This window comes from Zonotrichia leucophrys, chromosome 6 (assembly GCF_028769735.1).
Source record: "Zonotrichia leucophrys gambelii isolate GWCS_2022_RI chromosome 6, RI_Zleu_2.0, whole genome shotgun sequence".
Lineage (NCBI taxonomy): Eukaryota > Metazoa > Chordata > Aves > Passeriformes > Passerellidae > Zonotrichia > Zonotrichia leucophrys.
The window spans coordinates 9,838,249-9,862,858 of record NC_088176.1 but is presented as its reverse complement, the minus strand read 5'-3'; the positions used below and the strand labels follow the sequence as shown (position 1 = coordinate 9,862,858).

At 40.0% G+C, this 24,610-nt stretch overlaps 1 long non-coding RNA gene across 5 annotated transcripts; it reads left to right on the top strand.

Annotated features, from left to right (window-relative positions):
• Positions 1 to 10: 10 nt before the first annotated feature.
• Positions 11 to 24,389, top strand: LOC135449342 (uncharacterized). 5 transcript variants are annotated; one of them, XR_010440727.1, is made up of 8 exons: positions 11 to 1,071; positions 8,580 to 8,839; positions 9,627 to 9,717; positions 10,016 to 10,185; positions 11,537 to 11,731; positions 15,178 to 15,273; positions 20,803 to 20,929; positions 23,849 to 24,389. It is a non-coding gene; the product is annotated as an uncharacterized LOC135449342 (long non-coding RNA). The 5 variants fall into 5 exon arrangements; XR_010440729.1 differs by having other exon boundaries at positions 10,001 to 10,185; XR_010440730.1 differs by having other exon boundaries at positions 9,599 to 9,717.
• The last annotated feature ends 221 nt before the right edge of the window (positions 24,390 to 24,610 follow it).

Sequence of the window (24,610 nt, the reverse complement as noted above, 5' to 3'; positions counted from 1 at the left end):
TGCAGGAAAGGAGAGCATGAACTGATGGCTGGGCTCAGGAGTGCTTATCCTTGCATCACAAGGTAGGGTGAGAGAAGAGTACTGAAGCTGATATGGAGCAACCAGGTAGTGATAGACATGTGGGAAGTTACTATCTGCAGTAAGTCTTAAGCTTGAAGGAAGAGGATGTTGTGACATAAAGTTTTCTATAGTTCCAGAGACTCAGTAGCTGCAGAGAAGACTCCTCTAAGTGAAGAGAGAAGTAAAACATGTGAAACAAAGTGTCCCAAATGCCCCCAAAATTTCTAGCATGGAAAGAGGCTGTATTTGAGAACCCTGAAGAACATGAAATCCTCTTCATACAGAGCTCTCAATATGCACATTAGGGTGCCTGCTGCAGACCAGAATATTCCTGAATTACTCACAGGTGAAGCCAGTTCAGAGAAGGACCCAAGGAATGTGGCCACAGGTTCACACCTCAGGTTACTGATTTGGTGCTGTTTGGTCCAGTGTTTGCAAGGACACACTTGATGTGTCTAATCCATGACCACCAGATACATAGCTTGCTGTAGTAGTAGCAAGCTCTGCTCTCAGCTGATTAGGCTTGCTAGTGCTAGGATATCAGCACAACACTTGTTTGAATTTTTGGAAGAGAAGTAGTTCACATGCCATTAAGCTAATTACTGTGTTTATTAAGAAGTGTCATACTAAATCCATCTAAGACTGATCATGAATTTTATCACATAATCTCATTAAAGTGGAAGTAGATTAGAGCAAGGGCTTTTGTTTTGGTGATGGGTTTTTTCTACAATGCTCAGCCTAGAGAAGCCTAAGTGCAGCTGAGTAACTTGAACAGCTTCAGCTGTGTTAGGAGATCTCTGGGTTGGGTGTGGCATTAAGTTGGGTTAACAAGCACAGTAGGAAAATGGGTAACCAGCAGTCTGGTGGGAACAAGTGAACACAATGTTAATAGTGCAGAGGAAGAGTAGGCCTTTAGCTATCATTCAGTTTCTTGTCTGCTAAAGAATAAGGTTTGAACTACTTGCACAAAATTTGGGAGATTTATCAAGATTTTCAGGATCCCTCTTCAAGGTAAGTTTGGAGGGGGTGGTGGTTTTTTGTTTAATTGCTGCTAAACTTCATTCTGTCTTTGAAAAGGCATTTTCAGAGAGGCTGCTCTCTAAGTTGACACTTTGTTGCCCTGTGAGCATACTCCTTCCCACATGCTCCTCCTTAATGCTGTGCTGCTTCTCTGTCGTGTAGCCAGTGTGAAAAAACACGATGTCGCCAGTTGTTTCATCAGGTGTACTGAGTGTGTTGCAGTGATGTTGGTACAAAGAGGACTGGAATGGGAAAGGCTGAAATAGCAGCACCTCCTCGAGATGTCAAGTACAGCCTCCAAAGTGCTGTGAATGCCCTGCACTGAGCTTGGCTTGCTAAGTTAGAAGCTACAGTTAGAATTAAAGAGAGCCTCAAACAAGGATGAAGTCAGACAGATTATGCAGCAAAATCCATGTCAGCCCACTGTGTTGAAGAGTTAATTATGTGGGAGAGAATTGTGTGAAAGTAGGAAAAGTATAACCTCATTTGTTACTGAATTTTTTCAAGGAAAGTTCTTACATGAAGGTGAAAGTATTGTTGAGAAAAAAAAAAAGAAAAAACCAGAAAAAAACCTAAAGGAGGTTTTTTTCCTCAGACTGTTATTAAAATCAGGAGTAGCAGAGAAGTTTTCCCTGCTGTTTGCTTCAGATTCCTTTGGAATGCAGTGATTGGAGTAATGTTTCCAAGGTGGTGTTTTCTTTGTCATGGTTCATGTCTTCTCCATCCAGTATCAGAATTTACAAGTTGCCTTTTCAGTCTGTCAGTGCTTTAAATTTTCTAGAGTCTTAAAAATAAGCTTTGTTGAGAGTTGCTGCATCCCTGAGTTTCTTCAGTGTCCTGTTTGTTCCACCTGGATTTTTTAATGGCAGAATTCAGTGAAGCTACAAGCTTTTAAATGTAGGACATCTCAGGAATTGTAGCTGTCCAGAGTGCCACTGGTTTCACCAATATAGGTGTTCAGTTGTTCTTTTTCCTAATTATCAATATGTGAAACTTAACACCTGAGTCACTGATCACATCTAATATCTTAGGATCCTTTTCATCTCTAGCAAACATTCTTCAAGTACTTTGTAAGATTAACACCTTTGAGGTTCATATTTTTAAGCTTATCTAAATGTTACAATATGTAGTTTGTAACTTTGAGCAGGAGATGGAGCCAAACTGGACTAAATGCAAAATGGAAGTTTGCTTTATTGTTAAAGTTGAGGGTTAAATCATAGCTTTCCTGTGAGGATTTTTGGAGTTCCAGAGACTCTTACAGCTGTTGCAAGGATTCTGAACAAATTGAGAAATACTAGTTAGTTTTACATGGATATGAATGTAAGTAAAAGGAAATAATTCACAGTTTTGGCTTTAAAAATTTATAAAAGCCTTAAACAGTTTAATAATTTGCAAAATGTCCTTATTGGGTAGAACTTCTCTGATCTAGAAACAAGTATATATAAAATTATGTAAAAATAAACATTGTTCAAATAAAGTAAAAATTGGGAAAATTATCACAAAGGTACATGATTCTGGTTCCTCTGTGAGAAATTACTAATAATTTTTTCTAGTGAATGAGATCCTTGTTCTCTTCATGCAGATGAGCTTGTGGGTGTGGGAGGTGCTGATTCCCAAGGCACTGATGATCAGAGGGGGTGGGCTGCTCCTGTTAAAGTTCTTCTGTCAAATTCGAGGTATGAAATGAGTTACCCTGCCTGCTGAAGTCAGTAACTGCTGGGATCCTCTCAGCTGCTCCTATTTGAGTGTATTTTTCCATAGGCACACAAGAGCATAGCCAAAGAACAGCTGCTCTGTGCTTGGAGCACCAGGTTCTGATGGGGAACAGTTCTTCATCTGGGGGGAAATAGCTGTTGGTTTTGCAAGCTGAGAGTCTTCAGACATTGATCTTTATTTCCAGCATCTGCTTGCTTTCTTCCTTGGGCACAATGGATGCTTTTACAGTCTCACTAATATCCAATAAAAATATTCTCAGTAACAACATGAAAATATTTTTTCACATGTGTGCTAAAGTTCACTTCACCAGTGATAGCATTTTAACTTCCAGGAGAGCTGTGAAAGAGGGAATTTGGTTTTACAGAAAAGCAAATGTGTAGCCACTTCCTCCGAGTGCAATTATAAATATATTTGGGGACTATTTTAGTTGGAGGTACTTCTCACCTCAGTCCTGGCATTGCACCCCTCTTCTCCCTCTTTACAGTCAACTGAAGTGTAGAGGGAAGCCAAATTAGGCTGAGATCCTTATTTCTAGTTACTCTGCTTTTTTTCCTCCTTCAGTGTCATTTTTACTCTTTTTTTCTCGATCTCTTTAGTTTCCCATATTTTGGCTGCAGCCACAAGAGGACAATTCTTGGATTTGGTCACTTTGACTGCCTTGAGTTCAGCTTTTTTATTTTAGTTTTCTGCCTATGTATTTTGTCTCAAGCAAATGTTTCTTACATAATGCAGCAATAGTGAAGAACAAAAGTCATTGTTCAGTTGTCCTTGACATTATTTTTATTTTTTTATTTATTAAGTACCTCAAACTTCTGTTTGCTAATGCAGATAAGAGCTTATCATTTCTTACTGTAGTCATGGCTTGCATTTGGGATGGCTTAATTCCTCTGTGGGGAAATGTAATGATGAGAAATGACATGCAGGTTCTCAGGTTCTGATGCCTGACAGTTCCCACCATTCTAGAAATGAGATTTACATCGGGTGGGATGAGCATTTAGACCTCACTTCTGCAGCTATGCCTATTAGATGTTTGTTGGGTTACGGGATGTCAATGATATAGAATCTGCGTGTACTGGGCTTTAAATAGGAGGCATTCCAGACAGAGCATGTGTTTGAGTCAGAAGTACATCTAATTGCTGTTGATATCATTAAAGGTTGTAGGCAGATGCTGCTGGAGCTTTGAGCACAATGAAAATCTGCCTCTGTTCCTTCACAGGTTTTTCTGCTTACATTTTGAAGGATAAAAATGCATCTGTGACCTTCAGAATTCAGATCTGGCCAGCTGGATGCAGGCCCTCACAGTACAGAGGAAAACACCCCCTTGCTTAAACTGGGGGAAGTCAGCTTGTGGATGAATTTCTGGCCAGATTTAGAATTCACACTTGTAAATATTGAGTAGCTGGGATCTCTCAAGTACAGCTGCAGTTTGCAGCACTGGTTACTTGGGAATAAATTGCATTCTCATTGCTTTGTAATTACATTCAGTCTGACAGTACAGATACCAAAAACTGCTGGGGTCACTCTATGTTGCTTCCATAACAGCTATAAATGTTATAAAATATATAAATTATAAAATATGTAATATTAAAAGGTATAAATAACATATATATAAACATCTAGAATATATAAAGACATAGTAAGGAAATAGTCTTCTTAAGTTCAGCCTTCAGCTGTATTCAAAATTTTGTCTGAATTTGGACAGAACAGCATAGGGTTTGCATGCTTAGATGATAAAAGCACTCTAATGCAGAGGAGGCAGTCACTCAGTTTTTGCAATGTGGTGATATCTATGACCTACTTTAAAAAACACTTTTTATTTAAGAAAGCTCAAAAAGAGATGTGCCACGTTAGTTCTGGGTCTCAACCCTTATTTCCCAGTTGTGCTTTCCTACAATAGTATCATGTATATTTGCCCCTAGATAACAACTTTGGGGATATTTGATGAGTTACAGTGTGGATTATTTCTCTTGAAAGGATACCAAGAAACTCAATCATTATTATGGCTACAGCCCCTTTCAAACAATCTTTTGTCAAGCCTCTTTCTTTTATGCATGGCAATTATTTGACCACCTTCTAGTCAGTGCTCCAGGATTTTTGATCCCTAGTAGTTTTTCATGAGCCATACCCGACACAGGATGAGGTTCAAGCTGATCCTACTTGATTGGTGCTGTTCTCTGGTTCATTCAGAGAACAAATTTCCAACAAAAAAATACTCAGGAGGACCAGGCAGTGCTTGTGACACCAAGTTTTAAATTATTCAGTCTTGTTGCCTTCATGAAATCTCTCTTACCCCACAAAGATATTTCTGCTGAAACTTGTAAGATGGCTTTGATGCTAAAAAAAGATTCAGATGGGTACCTGGGTAGATCCATGCACAACTTGGAAGTATGGCAACATTTAAATCCCTTGTTTAATAAGGGACACTCTAAAAGGTGTGTTCACAACTGTACTTTCAGAATATATCTCACAGCTTTCAAGAACAATGGTCTGTATATCTAGATGTCTTGCAAATCTAGTAAAAAGCCTCTTGCAAATTGGAGGAGTAAAAGAGAGAGGAACCCCTACAACTGTGCTTCTTCAAAAGAGGGAGGGGAGATAAAACATCAGGGTTTCTATTAGTGTGAGGCACCTGAATCCAAAATTACCTATTTGGTGTCGTGTCCTGGGAAGGCATCTCAACCTGCTACATAAGACATCAAGGGTCCAAGCCATAAGAGAACCATTCTTAGATTAGATGTCAAGGTTGATCACATAAATATTCCCTCAGTGTCCAGGGTAAAGGGCAAAGCAGAGGTTAACAGCTGGATGGAGGAGGAGGATTTGTTTTCATGAAATAATTTGGTGGATAGCTAGAGTAAGAGGGAAAACTGGAGAATATTTACCTGCTTTTGTCTTGTAGTTCCTCCTCCCTCTTCCTCAAGAGGCTGGGGTACTTCTGGATGTAGAGCAGTTCCTCAGTGAATAAATTGGCAGAATGGGATCACTGGTGATATTCAGCACACTACACCTGGGCTTCACTGTCTGATTCCTCTGTCTGAGTTGCTGAGTGATGCAGCTGGGGCTTGTTTCTGGAATGTGCAGTGAGACAAGGGAAAAACATGGATGTATACAGCTGGTGTGATAAAAGGAGACAGCCAGGTTTTCAGGGTGGTTTTTATCTTGGCTGTGTAACAGTTCAGGAGAAGTGTCTGTGGTGGCTCTGAGGTAGCAGGGGATGTGTTGTGCTGGTTCTCTGACTCAGCACCATCTTCTAGGAGACCAGCCCAGAACCACACATTTGGAGACTGGCAGTCAGATAGGGATACTTGAATTGTTAAATGCATTTTTCTTGTTGCACCTCCTTGTACAAAAAGGAATTCCTTCTCCTGTCTGATCCCTCCAAGGTCACTTGGCAGCAAAAGGAAAGGCTGCTCCGTGGGTTGCAGTTTCAGATTAGTGACAAGAATTTGCAGAGTTATCCATACCCTGTGCTCCTAAGGAACCCCTGAATGGAACCCTTGGATCTATGCGTGGGTTTTTACATTGGCTGAGTGTGGAGGTTGCATTAATAACTCTCTATTGTGTAGAGCACAGATGTTGGACTGTGCAGAAAGAGAGCTAAAGGGCTGCATGAAGGCCATGGTCAAGCTCTCTGGCACTTGCTTGGTGACATTCAGTAGCTCAATGGCTGCTGTTGTCTTTGTAGGAAAGCTGTGCTTACAAGACCACTTTGAGCAGTCAGACTGTGCAACAAACACCATTACTGATGCCACTCTATTTCCTTCTTTGTGGATTTCTAGATGCCAAAATTTGAAAGACAGCATCCAGGATGCTCTATTGCTCTTTCTGCAGAGAAACCAAATACATGATCTGGAGAAAGCTCTGTTTGCCTTGCATTCTGTCCTCCCAAAGTGGCATCACCAGCCTTGCCAGTTCCTATGAGGTACTCTGCTTGGTGACAAGAGAACTTTATTTAGCATGACATGCCATCAAATAGCTCCAATTTGGAAACTATTAAGAGCAAAATAAATTTTAAAAGTTATTACTGAAAGAAGCTTATTAGGTATAAAATACTTAGTATCACATCCACAGACAACTTACGCAATATCACATCAGTCCCAGACTTCTGCTTGCTCTTTTTCCACTAGGGCTTGGATGATGATTTTATGAACCAATTTCCTGAGATCTCAGCACCCTTCATGCTTTGCAGTTTCTCCTGAGCTCACCTTTCAGGAGCTATACCCAGTGACAGCAGTATGGGTATGTGTATAATGGCTTGGCAGGTCTCCACAGTTGTGGAATTTACAACCATTGCTGTGCATGTAAAGCTTGGAACAGCTTTTTTTTATTATTTATTTCTGGTGTATGATGAATTAGGCCATCTGTCTCCAGTGTCTGCTGACCCTTCTCCCCCACTCTCCTCTTGCCTGGTATGTTGGCACTGTCACACAGTCAGCCAAGGTCAAGGTCTGGAGGCTGGTCTGTGACCTTCGCTGCTGAGCCCTCGAGGGCTCAGTCCTCAGTTTCCCAGGGTAATTCTCCAGTATGTCATGCACCCACTGGCCTGAGATGCCATGCAAGGAGGAGGGATCTGTTTACAGTAAATTTAAGAATGCGATAATAAGAACTTCCTTCACGCACAGAGCCAGTGCTTGTAGAGTGCTTTATTTAAGCCCAAAGTTAACAAGAGGACTAGTTTTTCAAATATAAATGAGATACTTCCTGCTTTGCATCTAAAATGGCAGAGGACACTTGACCAAATGAACTGAGCATAGGTCTTAAAATGTTAAATGCAGATGCACTTAGACATACTGAGACAGAGGCAAGCTTTGATGAAACAAAAATAGAAAGCCAAGTAAAATTATCTTGGCTTATCCCATTGTGCTCCTTGCCTGGAATAAAAATATATGATAGTGATATAAGTATCAGCAGCCAAACAGGTATGAAGGTCAACACTTATAAACTGGGCTAGTGCTAGTAACTCTAGAACTTGATCCAAAGATTTCTGAGATTAATGGGAATTTTTCTAAGGAGTTTAATTGTGCTTTAGATTAAGCGTGTCGATGCAAAAGACTGTATGTATCAGTAAAATGTCTGCAAGCACCTGGGGAATCTTTTGGAAGGCTTACTGTAAATAGCTAGATCTTTAGTATAAGACTGGAAAGTTTATTTACTGCTGTTGGCAGCCATCACTGGGATATACAAGAGCCTGGGCAGCTCCTCAGGGAAGTGACTTTTGTAGTATTGCCAGTGCTGTTACAAGATGATGAGTCAAGTATTTAAAAAAAAAGTGAGAGTGTATGGAAATGATGGGGCTTTGTTTTTAAATAGAAGGCTGTAGGTTCTTTTTCTTTGATGCTTCTCTTTTGGCCTTTAAAGATGCCTGCAAAGCATATTTCAAAGCAGTTCTATGTACCCAAAAGGACCAGGAACAGCTTCACAATCAGAATCTGAAACTGCCATGCAGCAATAGGACTAAAAGATGGTACAGAGCGTCGTGGATTTGCATTAACACCTCTGGAAGATGTGATACTGAGCTAGCAGAGGGGTTGGTGGAATGAGATTTAATGAAGTTGACCAGCAATGAGGAAGAGGAGGAAATTCCTACATGTACCAAGTAGATGACAGAGCAGACATAACGTGTCTGGAAAATAAATAATTCTTGTGTTATTTTAGATCAGGATTACCTCTGATAAGGAAAAGCTATGTGTAGTGCTATGTGAATTCTATGCACAATATAATTTAACCCAGCGACTCCAAAGGGTTGTTAATTTTCAGCTCTCCTTTTTTTTTTTTTTTTTCAGCTTGACCACATGTTTTTGCACCTGTTTTGGCTGCAGTGTTCAGAGATTTGTCTTGTGGGTCCAAGCAGTCCTGTCTGGATGTGAAGTAGCTGAAGAGATTGATGCTGAAGGCTGATAATCAAATACAAATAGCTGTTCTCACCCCTGTTCTCACTCAGCCTCTTCTAAAGATCAGAGCCTGCCCAGACTCAGCTGTGTTTGTCTATTAACAGATGAGATTACTGCTCTGAGATGAGGTCCTGCTCATGCTGCACTAAAAGGTTGGTCTCAGAGCAGTCACAGGTATGTGAGGCCCCATGACTGCCTGCCTTGGCACATGAGGCTGGATGCTGTGCCATCCCCTCACACGTGGCCCAGGGTGTACATTCACAGGCACTTGTGGGGCCACACTGTAGGGAATTAGTAGATCTGCCATGAAGGAGCCTTGGCCCCTCTGTAACAGGCAGCACAGACATAGCCTTGGTTCTTCCTGATGGAATTTACCTTAAAAAATCCCTTAAGTCTCGCTCTGTGACTTTACTGGGAGTTATTGTGGAACAACCTAGAGGAAGAGAAAATTATTCCATTGCATGTAACCATACTGTGAGGAAATGGGGGTTGGTGCTGGAGTGACTGATAAAAAGTTTAATGCGTTTTTCTGGTGCTTTTTTTTAGTGCTGAAGTGTTAATGAGCCTTTGAGACAATTTTTGATCAGTTCTTAGTGTATGCCACAGCATAAGGGATCATAGTTTCAAGAACAGAGATGAACTTATGTTTAAAATGAAAATCAAACATTCCCTTCATTGTTGTTATAATAGTTCCTCTGTACTAATAATCCCTCAAAGACCAAAGCAAAAAATTGTTTGCTCCTTGTAAGGAAGAAAAGTTCAGAACCATAAAATTCAGATTACTTTGAGATTTCTGTCTCTCGGACTTCACCAACTGGCAGAAAATTAGATGACATCAAAGAATTACTGGAAAAGAGCTCATTTAATTTTGAAATTAATTGGGAATTGTCACATGTTTGTGATGCTCACAGCTGTTTTCATGTCACTTTACTGCAAAAGAGAGCAGCATTATGCCTGGACAAGGATATAGAAGATGAAGCTGTGAACTGTGATAGAAATACAAGTTGAACTTAATGGGATGCACAAACAGGTATTTCTGCTGTCTGTACTGCACCTGTAAAGTGTTTTGCTTTCCTGTAGTTTTTTTGGAAATTTTGGAAGAGTTAAAAGTTAAAATTAATTCAATTAATTCTTAAATTTAAATAAATAATTTTATTAAAAACCATTCAGATGAAATACACGAATAACAATCGTGTCCTAAAAAGGAGTTGGAAAAATATCTAGTTTTTCATGGTTGTTTTGTTTTTGTAAGATGATGAAAATACTTCTATGGGGAGCTCAACCCTTCTGTAATTTCTTACACATTGATCTAGGTCATATGTTTTTAGGGAAGGAACCAAAGAGAAAAAGTAGTTGCAGTAAAAATCAGCTGCAGGAAAACATGGATGAGTGTTGGCAATGAAGTCTGCTCCAGAGTGGTTTATTGTCCTTTGCTACCTCTGATTAGTGTGGCTTACCACACAGCTATTGAAAGATTCACCACCTTGAAAGATTTTTGGTAAGCAGACTGAAGAAGTATGATTCTAATGAAGCAACATTTGATGCACAGTGTACATGTGAAGGATTATCAGAGGCCTTGAGTGTACAGTGAGATACAAGCCTGTGGGCCAAGTGCTTTCAACCCCTATCAGTGTAATAATTAATACAAAATGTGCCATTTAACCCATCTAATTGTAGAATTTGCAGGGAAATGAATAAAATCCAAAATAAAACTCTCTAGGGTGTATTAATAGCTGGTGTGAAAAGCAAAATTATTTCCAGATTTGCATATCTGCTCTGACCTAAAAACCCAATTCCTTAAAAAACACATTTAAAGCCAAACAAAACTTATGGAAGCTGACAGTTCTTCCTGCAGCAGGACTTTAACAGTACCCAGGGTCCATTAATCATGTTCATTGGCGTGATCCCAACTGCAGTTTCTGAGATGGCTTTTCTGGGTTTGGGAATTGGGTGTTCTGTTTGTTTTAACCTTCTTTACACCAAAATGGACATCTTATAATGGCACCACAAAATACACCCTTATGAAAAATCTTATCAGGATCATTCAAAAAAGTTTTAAGGCTAGTTATTTGTTGCTCATTTAAAAGAGTCCCATTTATAGCAGCAAAAGTCCTATCTTGTAGCCCTTGAGCTGGACTGGTGAGGAAAAGACCTCTCACCCACTGCTTAGACTGTCAGAAAAATAGTCTGAGTTGTGGGAGGACAAATAGGGATTGAGGGCAGCCTGGGGGAAGGGCTGCAGCCACACAGTGCATTTGTCATCAGTTTGTAGTCTGCCCATCCCTTGCTGTTGAGCATAGGCGGTTGTTAGTGGATTATTCGGTGAAGATGCTGAGGGAAACAGCTTCCCTGAGTGCATTATGCAATCTGTTACCAGAATTAGAGCTGAAACAGCCCATTCAGTGGGAATGGGTTTGTTTTATGTCATTCTTCCAGCCCAGGTTTATCTGTGTGGACTGGAAATTACAATATTCAATGCCCAGCACAGAAATTTTGTGTGAGGATTATCAGACTTAAGTTTTCTCAGTGTACTGCAGTCTGGGCTTCCTGCTGGCACAGGAGCTTTCACTGCCAAGGTTTTTGAACACCAATGCCTGGAGTTACAAAAGGAGGAATAACAGAAGAGAATGTTTTCTCTGTTTCACTCCTTCCACATGACAATGACTGTTAAAAACTTTTGCTCTTCTCTCACTTCCCCCAAGCAATTTCTTTTAAGCTTCCCAGCTGAAATAAAGCCATGGCATTTTTCCACCTGAGTAAAATTGCTCAGTTTTCTTAAACAAAAAGACATAAGCCTTGGATACCAAAAAGTTATATTTTTAACTCTGCTTTTATTTTCCCTTCTCCAGATTTACACATAAAATAGATGTACACAGAAGATTTGAGGTGTTTCAGATACTGAGTGTATCAGCTTCCTCTGCTGAGCAGAGTCAAGGATGGTTATCTGCAAATGAAGCTGAGGCAGCTGCACAGCTGCTGCATCCTCCAAGTCGGAGTTCCTTGCTGTTGCCACCTCTTGCTGGGTGCAGCTGGGCACATTCAAGGTCAGCCTTTCTCATTCTCACAGTGCCCGTGTGGGTGTGAGTGCTTGCATCTGGCTGCTCTAGTGCTGAGACCTGTCCAGGGGTGCTCCAGGTCTGATCTTAAAATAGATCCACCAGATGTTTATTATCTGAGTGCAGTGTGATTATTTAGTGAGGATTATACTTCTTTATGTTTTAAACAGTAATGCAATTGTGCTGTGGTTTTAATTAAGTGTTCATTTCAATGGGTGCAGCTGGTGCTGCAGTGGTGGAAGGCAGGGTTTTTGAATCCATGTGATGCATCACCACCACGTGCTTGGTGCCTTGCTGCTGGCCTGATCTTGTGAGGTGTTCATCACAGTCCAAAAATAAAACTTGCTCACAATGTGATGTATGGAATACTCTTACAGGGGAAGGTAAGGGAGAGTTTTATTGCTTGTATCACTTGACATTGGGACTGAATGGAAACTGGAAAATATTATGCCACAGCAATAGCCTTTCAAATTGCCTCTGAGTTTGCAAGAAGCAATTACAAATATTTATAATCCATTATATAACTTTCTTTTCTTCATTCCATTAGCTTAGTTCCATAGAATTTTTTTCTTTCTTTCTTTCTTCTCCTTTTCTTTAATGCCAAGTAATCCCAAAGGGTAAAGGATTTTGTTGGAAAAACTGTTGCTCACATTTCTATCCAATTCTTATGTTCTCCTAAAAGGTTATATTAATAAACAAATGATTGTTACAGATAAATGAAATTCCTGCATCTAACTACACAGACCCAGCATTTCACTGCAATCAGTCTGACCTATAGCTAGACCTCTTCAGCCTCCCTTGCCTGAAGCTGCAATGCTCCCACTATAAAGCCATTGGTCACACCTCATTATTGAGGTTATTTGCAATAGTGTGCAAAGGACCAAGTAACATATGTTTTGAAATGGCTAATCAATTTTTATAGATTTAATTAGGTTGATGTCTGCATATATTTTCAATGTGCTTTTTCACCAAAGCTAGGGAAAGGATCTTAATTACAAATTCAGTCAAGCCTTTGTGAGGCTCAGGCTTCAATGTTAGAGCATAAGTATTACTTGTATGCTATTGCAATATTCTATTTTGGCCACTTACACTGGAGATTCTTGTCTCTGAACTTCACTCTTAGAAAGTTACATTTGGACTTAGATGTATGACACTTGTTGTTTGGAGTGACACACACAAATCCCCATATACCAGAATGAAAATTCAGCCCTAATCATCAAAGGGAAGTGAGGACTAAATGAATGTGTCATGCATATCCAATTTCTCCACTGATCATCCAGAGAAAATAAATCACAGTGGATGTCCTTCCATTTCTTTTTTGTTTCAAAAGCTAGAAAGAGTTCTCTGTTAAAGTCACCCTGGGTTTCCCCAGGGAATACTAAAATAAATTAATATTGTCTGATTAAATGTTTTGACCCACATTTAAACCACTGGAAAATGATAGGCCTATTTTATCATGGCAGCAGGCCAGCTTTTTTTGTGTGTGTGCTTCTGGAATCAGAGGATAAAACTGGAGGATCACATCTTAACTGAACTAATAACCAATTTCATTCATTTTAATATTTTTTTTGTAACTGTACTTTTCCAGATAGATTTCTCATGTATCAATCTCTCAGCAATGTCTAGTGTCCATCTGTGCTAAGATCTCCTGTCTTCCCATTATACATCAGAAAAGACTGCAAAAGTGATCCACAGAAAAGAAAAGATAACATTGGGGAAAGGCATTGCAGAAAGGTCTGGCCTGATTAAGTGGAAAATTTTAAATGGCACACATTGCAGATATCCAAGTCACATTGATTTCAATGAGAATAAGATAGCTTACAGTCCCTCATCTCTCTGAAATGTTCCCTTGCACCCTAAGGCAATTTAATTTGGAAAGAATTGTTGGAAGTAATATGATAGGTGTATAAAATGAGCAGTATAAAAAGCTTGCTGCCACAGCAAGGGCAGTGCCCTGAGATTCAGAACCTGCTCAGAATTAATTGAAATCAATTGGAAAGACTTCTGTTGACTTAAATAAGCTCTGGATCAGCCTCTGTGAGAGCTACTTTCAACACCCAGGTCTACCACAAATTTTTTGAATGGCTCAAAGCAAGTCATTCAGAGCCATATCCAGAAAGGGGGCCAGATATTGTAATGGGATTGCTCCAAGTGAAGAGAATGTGAAAGGTTCTCTGTGCAGCCTCACACTAGGGGTCTTTTCAGAAATGTGTTATGAGCTGCTAATGTAAAAAAAAAAAAAAAAAATTATTTTACCTGTGGTGCTTATAGTTGTAGGATGAGTCAAGACAATTAAAAATATTTTAAAAACAGCATCTGTAGTCAGATTAGTTTTGATAAAATGCCACAGGCCACCAATCCTCGTGTTTCCCAGCATAAACTCACCAACAGCTGGAATAATGAAGCAGATACCTCAAAGGAAGACTAGGTTACTGTTAAGCAATTTATTGTATCATGTATTTTGTTATCCAGCCTTTATGTGGATCAGAAGGGGATCTGTTCTCACTGCCTGGAAAATGGTAGAGATTTTTGTAACTTGTGTAACTGGGGCCATTCCCTTGAGGTGATGGAGGTTCCTGGTGAGTTCTGCACCCTTCAGACCCAGTGAGCTGGGTCTTTCTGGCTGCTCTAACCCTTCACAAGCTCTAGCAGTGGTTTTGGTGCACTCAAGAAAGCGCTGCAAGCACAGGAGCTGGGCAGTACTCTGTGGGATGGACCTTTGCATCTGAAATGAGATCAGCTCAGACAGCCAGAGCATGGTGTTAATAACACCAAAATTGTGGATTCAATCCCTCTATGGACCATTCACTTAAGAGCTGGACTTGTAATACTTTGCCCTCGAATCATACCCTAGGAAAGGACAGGCAGTTTAGCCTGAGATATTATAAAAGCTCATCTGGAAGCAAACATTTCAGCCAAACAACTGCTTCTGATCATTGTTCAAATTCCATTTTGTTTATGCTTAACCCAAACCCACTTTTATGCAAATATTTTAAGAATTGAAGGAATTAGTTTTATGTTTACATGTTTACTCCAAAAAAAAGAGAAAGAAAAATAATCACTGATCTTGTGAAACCTTCACCAGAGTCAGACTTCAGGAGAGGTAACTTGCATTTGAACTGAATTTCTGCTGCTTTGCCTTTTATATATTTATATTCGCTAAAGTAGCTTCCATACAAAAGGAAGAGACCAGTCCCAGAAACTCAGAAGACTGGAAATTAATGTAGCTTTGGAGAGATGAGAATATGCAGTTCAACCTCATCCTCTGAAAAGGCAGAGGAATTTGAACTTTCCTGACATTTTTCTTTACTCAGAATTTATTTTCAATTACTTAGACTTTTATTGAACTCAGGTTTAATTTTTCCCTTTGGATTCTGTCTTACCTTCCTCCTGCCTCTCCTTATCAATGGGCTTTTTTTTTTTTTTAATCACAGGGTCTTGAGGAGTTTTCCTGCTTCTTTCAAGCATTAACCTCACTTGTAATGTCTGTGCCTCTGCTTACAGTTTTGGTGTCTCTTGAAACTGAGAAGGTAAGGACACAACTGTGCTTCTGAGAAAAACCAAGACAAATTATGTAATTCTTTCAGGAGTATTACATCTCTTCTGAGTGGAGTTCAGCATAAGCTGATTGATAAAGTTTGCCTGAGGCTACATATTTTTTGGCAATTGATCAGCTTACTGGAAAAGACTGTGTGACACGTCAAGTTCTCTATGAAAACACAAGAGGAAAGGGGAAAAAAGAAAGAGGAAAGACATGATTTTAAAAGCTTCTTTTTATTATTTACAGTTTTTTTGTCCTGTTAAAGAAAAAACCAAATGGAATAATCAATGTAACTACAGCCTAATAGAGTTGTCTGTTTCAGTGCCTAAGATGGATTATGTGTTCTTTGGTTCAAGAAGACCACTGTGAGATTTCCAGAAATGAGCATTTCCAGAAAGCATAATTAATTTCATATGTGATTTTAGGTAGACTTTATGCTTTAGCCTTTTCCTGGCTGAAGGCTGTTTTTGTTTTTCCTTGTATCCCGAGCATGAAGTAATCAAATGGCTTTGCTTTGGTCAGTTTGCAGACTGCATGGTAGGCCTTGCATTCCAGATTGTATGTGTGCAATGTTTGGAAGATTAGTAATGATGTGCTATCACAGCCAAGGGCAGTCCAAGTAAAAGCTTTGTGGACTGTGACTGATGGGGTGGGGCTTATGCCACTTCTTTAACCCTGAGATTGCTGGCCACAGTCTCATCACACATCTTTTTTTAACAGTGGAGGGAAAAGTGCCTGCATTTATGAGTGGATTAAAGCATCTGACTTTTCAGAAATGATTCTTTAAGTGCAAACTATTCTGATATGATCATATTTATTTTATATTTTGTATGTAGAGACATGTCTTCTTCAAGACTCTTACTTGAACTGCCAAAATATTTAATAGCTTGGATTTAAACAAGCATCAGTTAAACTAAGATTTTCTTGGGCTCTGGTTCAGGTTACCTGGATGGGGCTGAATTTAAGGGTCACTCCATGTGTGAAATTTTATTTTCTGTTTAGGGCCTGTGTTTGCAACGGCTTCTGTGTCTGGGAGAGTGATGATTCATTCCTTAGAGACACTGTATGACTTCCCTTTCACTAGGAACAAATACAAACATTCAAAATGTTTGTGTGATCTCTGCTTCTCTCTCTCTCCCTAAGAAAACAGCTTTTTCTCCTTCCCTACTTTGACTGTATCACTTTCAAGACCCTCTTTAGATGTATGGTCGTGCCTTTTATTAATATACATTGTTGGCATCTTCAAGCCACCTGAACCATGGACCTGTAGAGGCTATGAAGATTTGCTGGACCTGCAAACTACATAAGTTATATTAACTTTTGTACTTCTTGCTTTCCAATAGATTTTTCATTGCCATTCCAGAGTTTGCTTGCTTCAATAATCTTGGATAATGGGCCACGTAGGTGTACCTAATCCTTCCTTTTGCCCCATAGTTGGATCATGTTTAATTCATTCCTGAGAGATGGTTTGTGCAACCTATTTTAAAGCTGCTACGTGAGGTGTTTCAAAATTTGACATATTCCCTTATTTGCAATTAGCAGATTTAATCTGAACCTCTCTTTCTGCGATTCAAATCCACTTTCCTCTATTTTCTTCACCCTGGGGATCAAAACCAATTTATTCCATTCTCTTTACATGTTATTTTCTGCTTTCAGTCTTTTAATTTCTAGACTGAACAATGCCCTTTCCATCATCCATTTTTTTGTGACTCTTCTTTTTCAGGCTTTTGGTTAGTTCTATACTTTCTTCTGAATTTTAAAATCTATTTTGTAGTGAAAGTACGACTGCCAGAGTGAATGTAGTGTTCTTACTGAGGCCTTATCACTACCAAGAAAAATAAGGGAATTACATCAGACAAAACTCTTATTTATATAGCTTAGGTTGATGGATGCCTTCCTTGCATGATATTGTTGACTCATGTTCAGCTGTGATCCTCTGTAATACCCCCAAGTCTTGTTCAGAACAACTGTTTTCTGTCTAGTCATTCCCCATCCTGTACTTTCCCAAACAATATTTTCCTTTCCTAAGTACAGGACTTAACACCTTTCCTTCCTCAGCTGGATCCTGTGTTCTTCACAGTTTCTCTGATCTCTCCAAATTGTTCTGAAGACTCTTTCTGTGCTCCAATTTGCCTGTAGCACTCTACCCCACATGCACATTTCAGACGTGTGATCTGTCCCGTTACCCAGATGTTGAATAACAATATAGGAAAAGGAATTAACCCTTGCAGATTTCCACATTATACGCCTTTCTAGTTTGACAGCAGACTACTCACACCAGCTGTGAGTGAAGGTTTCCAAGAAGCTATGCATTCATCTTCTTGTAGCCTCATCTACAGTATGCTACTAGTTCTCTTTTCAGATTATTTTCTGTGATGGTGGAGCTTTTGCTGTGTTACCTGTGAACATGAGTTACTGCTCTTCTTTTTACCCCAATATTTATCTTTGCTGTTTGTTTTCTGTGCTCTCCCTCACAAGTTGCCGATAAAGTACTTCTCATTACTAAAGTGAGAAGTAACAAAGGAGAAGCCCTCCAGAACTCAAGTCAAAACGTTTTTTTTATTCTTAGTATTTCCCTATCTTAGATGGCACATTTCAATAAACCAATTTGACATCACAGTAATAACAGTTATGTGTTTTCCTCCATGATTACAATAACATTTTGCAGTTTTATCCCTCTATAATTTTCTTTCAATACTGCTGTTTCATTTTTCAGTCCCTATGATAATTATTTACAAAATTTATTTTACAATCCTATATATTGCATATTCTTCAGCTTCCTAATAGGGAAATTACTTTTAAAGACCTTGTAGATTTTCTAAGGGGAAGGAGCATGTGAAAGGTTAGCAGCAGTGGTAGTTCAGTGAAAAAAAAAAAAGAGCTGTAGGTTCTAAACTGAAAGGCTAATTTTAGCAGATGACCTCAACAGGTGAGCAGATCATTTCAGGTAACTTCAGAGTCCTTTGCTTCTCTGCATTAAATGTCAATGTCCATTTCTCTGTTGACTCTTACCCTGAATATATAGATTGCAGGAGCTGAGTTAGATTCCAGATCAGCAAGATCATGTTTTCCACTGGAAGTATTCCAGATGATGATAAACATCATCAAATAACTTTGGGCTCACCATGAATGTCGATGAAAGCATATCTCAGACTTCAGGGACACATAGTCTCACCTACCTTATCTAAATGCCATGAGTTGTTTGAAATCACTGTAGTATCTATGCAGCAAATGCTCCGTGAATTTGGCACACTTTTGCAAGACTTCTTTTCTTTCAGCTGTAGAGCTGGCCTTGCTGCACTGGACTGCTTGTGGTTACATGGCTGCAGGTCAGAACGGCAGTGGATTCCCCACTGTTGTTCACTCAGGGCCCACGGTTCCCTCAAGAAGGTTGTCTCAATGTAATGGCTCAGCGCCACTGTCTGGCATGCAGAACATTCCTGGTTTGTCTCCGGAGATCCGCACTGCAAGTGCTGACATGTAACACCACAGCTGTGCAATTTGTCAGCGGACAAGGGGGAAGGAGCCCTGCCTCGCTCCGTCAGGAGGCACTGCAGCTCCGGCCTCGGCTCTGCCGAGCTCCGCAGCCTCCCAGGCAGGGCACCTCGGCAGCTCATGCCAGCAGGCGGGGCTCGCACATGGGGTCTGTCAGAAACTCGGTCCTGCAGAACATCTCTCACGAGTGAGAGGTTCCAGGAAGGGATTTGTTTGCCATAGAACAGACCACTATATCCTCCCTATAACCTAACATCATTTATAGGCGCATAAATTGTGCAGTCTTTGGTGCTGTTCTACTTCAGCAGACTTCCAGAAATCACTTGTCTTCATAGAAAATATTAAAAGACCCTACTTTGTAATCTAATTTTTACTTAGTTTGTCTTTGTGTGTCAGTAGTATTTATTATTATCAAATGATACTCAGCAGTTATACAAAAATCAGCCTTTTACCATGGGTAAAGAAACCATTAAGTTTAGACATTGCCTCCAGCTATGCATATACCCTTAGAACTTGCATTCACATAAAGAAGAGTTAATATTTAAAGGCTTGACAAATTAAGCTTTTTAATGTCTGGATATTACTTCTTTTACATATTAAAAATGAAAAATTACTGAAGTAAAATCTGTACTAAATATATTAATGATGGGTATTTTTATTAATAGTGAAAATGTGATAGTTATTACCTAGCACTTTGGCAATGAGAGGAAAAACTCCCCACGCATACATTAGAAAGGAGTGAGGTAAACAAATAAATAAGCTTTTATTGTTAATTCTCTTATGCTTATGGGGCCATGAAGGATGAGAATCAGAAGTGAGGATGACTGGAAGCAGACCAGTTACACCATGATATGAATAGAAGTTTGTAATAGTGAAGGCACAGAAAGATAAGTCAGGTTATTAACATGCATATTTCAGTTATCTGAAGAGATGAGAGTAACATCAAGGATTGTTTTAAAAGTCCTTTTTTTTCCTCAGAGTAGTTTAACATTCACTGTTGCCATTATGTTTCCTTTATTTACATTTTGTTGTTCTTTAAGCAGTTGCCTAAAATAGTTAAAATGGTAAACATTTGCAATTTCTGCAGCTAGAAAAGAGCATGATACAAGCCATTAATGACATAAGCCAGTATTCTGGGATCAGAGAGTGTGTATACCTCCTAGGTATGATCAGTTGCACATTCCAATATTTTCTAAATTTATAATATGTGAATTGAGGATTATATTGTCACTGGCTCAAGGTACTGAGGGAATACACAGCTTCTCACAGTACCTGCAAAAGACATTGTTAGTTTATTCCACATTGTTCTGCATCAGGCTTAAAAATCTGCAATGTTTGCCTTTCATTAGCTGGCTGTCCCAGCACATTTGAAAGTCTCAGCTATCCATGATTCAGTAGCTGATAGTTTATCTCCAAAGGTTATCCTTTAGCATCTTGATCTGCATGACTCTTGAAAGCACATGATCTGTACACTGCAGCAGTCAGTCCAGCTCCTGAGTTTTGTTTTTCACCTTTCAGAAGTCTGGGACCAGGCTGTATCTCTTGGTGAATCATTCGTAAGCTTCATTTTCTGGTTATTCATGGGTTGATTATTTTGCTCCTAACCTAATGTGTTTAATCAAATTCTTTAGGTGATTCTGTTCTCCTACAAAAACACCTGCTCTGTAACAACCTAATTCTAAAGGACTAGATCTCCCTTGTATTTTCCTTTCAAACTATTAGGAAGCTTTCTGCTTTCAAAAATTTTGAAAGAAATTTTGTTTGTTTGCTTATAAAGCAGCTAGCAGGCTTGAGCTAAATTTTACCTGATCCTTTATAAATGTAGCCTGGTTTCTGAATAGCACCATTTCAATGACATGCAGTCATGAGCAGCAGAGCCCACACAGGTGCAGGAAAATGCAAAGCCAGAGTAACTGCAAAAGAACCTACCAGTTGTGGCCACCTGTTGCCATTCACATCCAGTGAAAAGAAAATCACTGAAAAGAAAAAATTCAAAAGTGGTGCTGACTGAAATATTTTTCAGGAGAAGCTGATAGAAGTAAATAGAGACTTACCCAGAAGGCGAATTTCACATACCCAGGCACTGGAAATTTCTGCTTCAGTCTTCAGCTTCTCTATCCAAACAATGATCGGAAAGAACAAGAAAACAGGTACAGCAAGCTCCAGAAACAGGGTTCAGGGTAACCTGGGAAAACCTGATGCATGGATTACCATAAACTGACTGAAGTGTTTTTCATTTTTTTAACCTGAATTTTCCCTCATAAGTTTTGGTAGTTCAGTAAGAGAGTGCTTTTCTACCTCTCTGCACAGTCTGTTAAGGAGTACGATGCCATTCTTCCTAGATGAAGTCTTTTATTCCTGCAACTGGATACTTACGTTACTTCAGTCCTATTTCAGAGATGACATCTCATTCCACATGAAATCATGTTTGTATTTTAATGACTATTGCTGCTGCAGAACCGTCACAACACTATCTAGATCACACTTTATAAATATGAATTGAAGTACCTGTGCACAGTAGTAACAGTAAAAACCAGAGTTTATTCTCCATTGAGTCTGGGTCCCTTACCAAACCATGTTAGACACACAGTGGTGCCTAAACTGCTGCTGCTCATTGCAGTTTATGTGAGCAGGACATTTACACCAGGGCACAACATGCACAGCTGGGCCAGCCCTGGCCCTGAGGTACTCACGTTATCTAGGTTTTCCATCTTTTTTTTTTCAATTGCTTCTTTTCCCTGATAATGAAGAGTTGATTATATATTAATTTTCAGAAGATTAAAATTAAGGCAAATAATTCTCCAAGGATTAAATTTCAGGTCACAGAATAACACATTTAGGCATGAACCAATGAAAGGCCTTAGTCAGACTAATAGGCAGATTGACATCTTTTATTCTTAGATGTGTTTCCTTGCTACTGTGTAACTCTACAGTTAAATAAGCTCTCAAAGCAATGAAATCATTGCTGTTTTTGTTGTTTGATGCTGAACTATTTAGGGATGCAGTATCTGTGTGTGCCTGGCTCCATCACTGTCCTACTTTTTGATCCCTTTCTTTTTCTCTGAGTTCTGTCTGTGCCTTTCTTGATCTGCTCCTAAAAATGGAATATTCTGGGTGTGAGTTCATTTACACCAGAGAGCTGCATCTGATTTATCCTCATGCAAGTTAGAACAGCAGTTAGATCAGGATTTCAGTTTTAGCAGGCAGACTGCTACTACTGGAAACTCCAAAAAGGCATTGTAAGAGGTGGGGATTGTATAATTGTATTGGGAGATGCAGTAAACATATTAATCTCAGCTGAAATTATTAGCCAGGAGTGTTTTTTGCATGAGGTCTCATTAATACCCTGGCATAAATACTTTAAAAAAATCAGCAGTTTTAATCTAAAATCATAGATATTTAATACATACAAAGTCAGCAACAGGAAAGTCAGTGTTTTGCCAATATTTTTAACAAACTCTCTATTAGCTGACTGTTACACAAACAGAATGTGTCTCTAGCCAAGTGGAAAAAACCTAGAGTTCTGATTTCTCCATGTGCATAACTGTGTTCCATATTAGGAGAACTTGTATAGCTGTTGGCACTTGTTCAGTTCTATTGCCAAACGCAGACCCTAAAAGTGTGGGGTTTGGACCAGCCACTGTTGTTTTGCTCTTACGGCAGTGCTCCAGAAATACTGTAAGGTTTGGCCAGAAAACTGCTTATATTGATTTCCTGAATAAGAGAGTCCATGAACACTGGTCAGCCTGTGCCTGCTCACACCCACCCACTTATTTCTGTGTAGGACAACCTCAGTGAGCCTTTACTACTGCCTTATGGTAAGGCAGGGACCAGATGGTGGTGAGGGGTCAGTGCTTTTGTCACACCAGATCATGCCAAGCCAAAACATGGGGATATGACAGAAAAAGAGAAAGAAAACAAACAAAAAAACCAAACCCACAAACAAACAAAAACCAACAAGAAAAAACAAAAACAAACCCAAAAAACCTTGACAAGAAGCAAACATAGGGATGAGAACTGTTAAAATAAATGGAGAAAATCTTTGCAGAGTTTTAGGACCCCACGCTGAGACTGAATGCTGAGTTGTACAGTGGATGTATTAAGTGCAGAAATAGTAGTGCCTAGTAAAACACACTTGATCCATTATTACAAGTGATGTAATATGTCTGTGCGAAGTAACACGTTCTTGTGACTATCCACCTTCTAATCCAGGGCCGTGCATTAGTGTCATAGCTGTGCTCCTGTTGCCCTCTGAGCCATGAGTCACCATCTTTCACTTCCTCAAATAATTACAGGCAGCAGTTGGCTGTTGCTTGGTCTCAAGGGCTTTCACTGCTACTCAGGAAATTCGCACAAAGCCACTTTTCTCTGCATGATCAGTGGACACCTGGGTTTGCTTTAAACCTTGGGCAGAGATGGTCCTACGTGTTAAACATTTTTTTTCCCATGAGTTGCCTCACCTGTCTGTGAGACCTTACCTTTCCTTTGTTGGAAGATCAGGCATCTTGTAGCTACACACTGCTGACCACCCCTTGGCCCTCACTGAACCAGCAAACACATAATTTGCAAATTTTTTCCTTGTGGGAAAGGATGTGAAGCTCCATTTTTTGTATTTCTTAGAATATAGTGTAAGTCAATGTGTCTAAATAAGTACTGATGGCTATTCATTTTTAGAAGGTGCATTTGGTGTTACATTACCATTAAGTAACTGTGCAACTGCAATCTGGCCCAATTCTCCACTGCCCTGCACCTGGTTGGTGCTCTCCATCTGCAAAGTGTAAAGTACGTGATTAATGCAACTAACTTAAAATTTTCCAGTCACTGGAGGTGGCATTTTGTTCCCATTTAGAAGGCTACATAGTTGTAAATGACTGTGCCAGGTGCAGGGGAGGAGAACCTGACCCCTTCAAAATTTGTCTTCCTGAATTAGGATTAATTTTTCAAAGAAGCCAGGATGTTTCTGCTTTCCTCGGGGTATGTGTGTGTGTGAGCGTGCTGGGGGGAGGGTGCGTGGTAGTGCAGGAGCAAGTACTGAAATGGTCTTTGACTTGTCCCTCTCTAATACGCAGGACCTTACAAAGGGAGCAAGAGCTGGAAGAAACATTCTCAGTGTTACTTGTTTAATGCAACAGTGCAATTTCTGCTCCATCAGTCACCTGAAATTTCCTCCCAAAACGTGTGCAGGTAAAACTTTTTTTGTCACATTGTATCATCAGGCAGCAATTCCACTCCTTAGTCCTGTGCTATTACAGTAGCAGGTAAAGCCTTCCTGAGTAGGTCCTGATGGCGCGAAGGTATGTGTTTGGAAGCAGAGAGCCCAGGATCGACATCCTTTATTAAAAGCCCATCATGGTTGGGCCCAGACGGGGAGAAGGGTCTGCTGTAGAGATTACTTGCTACTCGAGAAGGTTTATTAATTTACTCTCTTCTCCCGTTTTATATCAGCCAACAGAGCCTATATCTGATAAATGACTAATTACATTTCTTCAGAGGTGCTACCAGCGAGAAATTAGAACAGTACACACGCTTTTCCCCATGCCCTTGGCATTTAATGATCGTTAATTATTGCCGGAGGGTGAAGGGGATGGTACTGCTCACTCTTTGCTGTACAGCCCGTCCTTTGCCAAGCGCGGCCCCCGGGACCATCCCGGGCAGGGCCAGGTGCGCCCGAGCGAGCCTGCCCCGAACAGGTGCGCCCGATCCACCCTGTCCCGGCTGGGACACAGGGCAGAGCCACGGGGCTGCCGCGGGGCGTGGGTCCCTCCCGTCGGGCAGGTGCGGGAGGAGGAGGAGGGAGGGAACGGGCCCGGCGCCCAGGTGGGGCCGGGCCG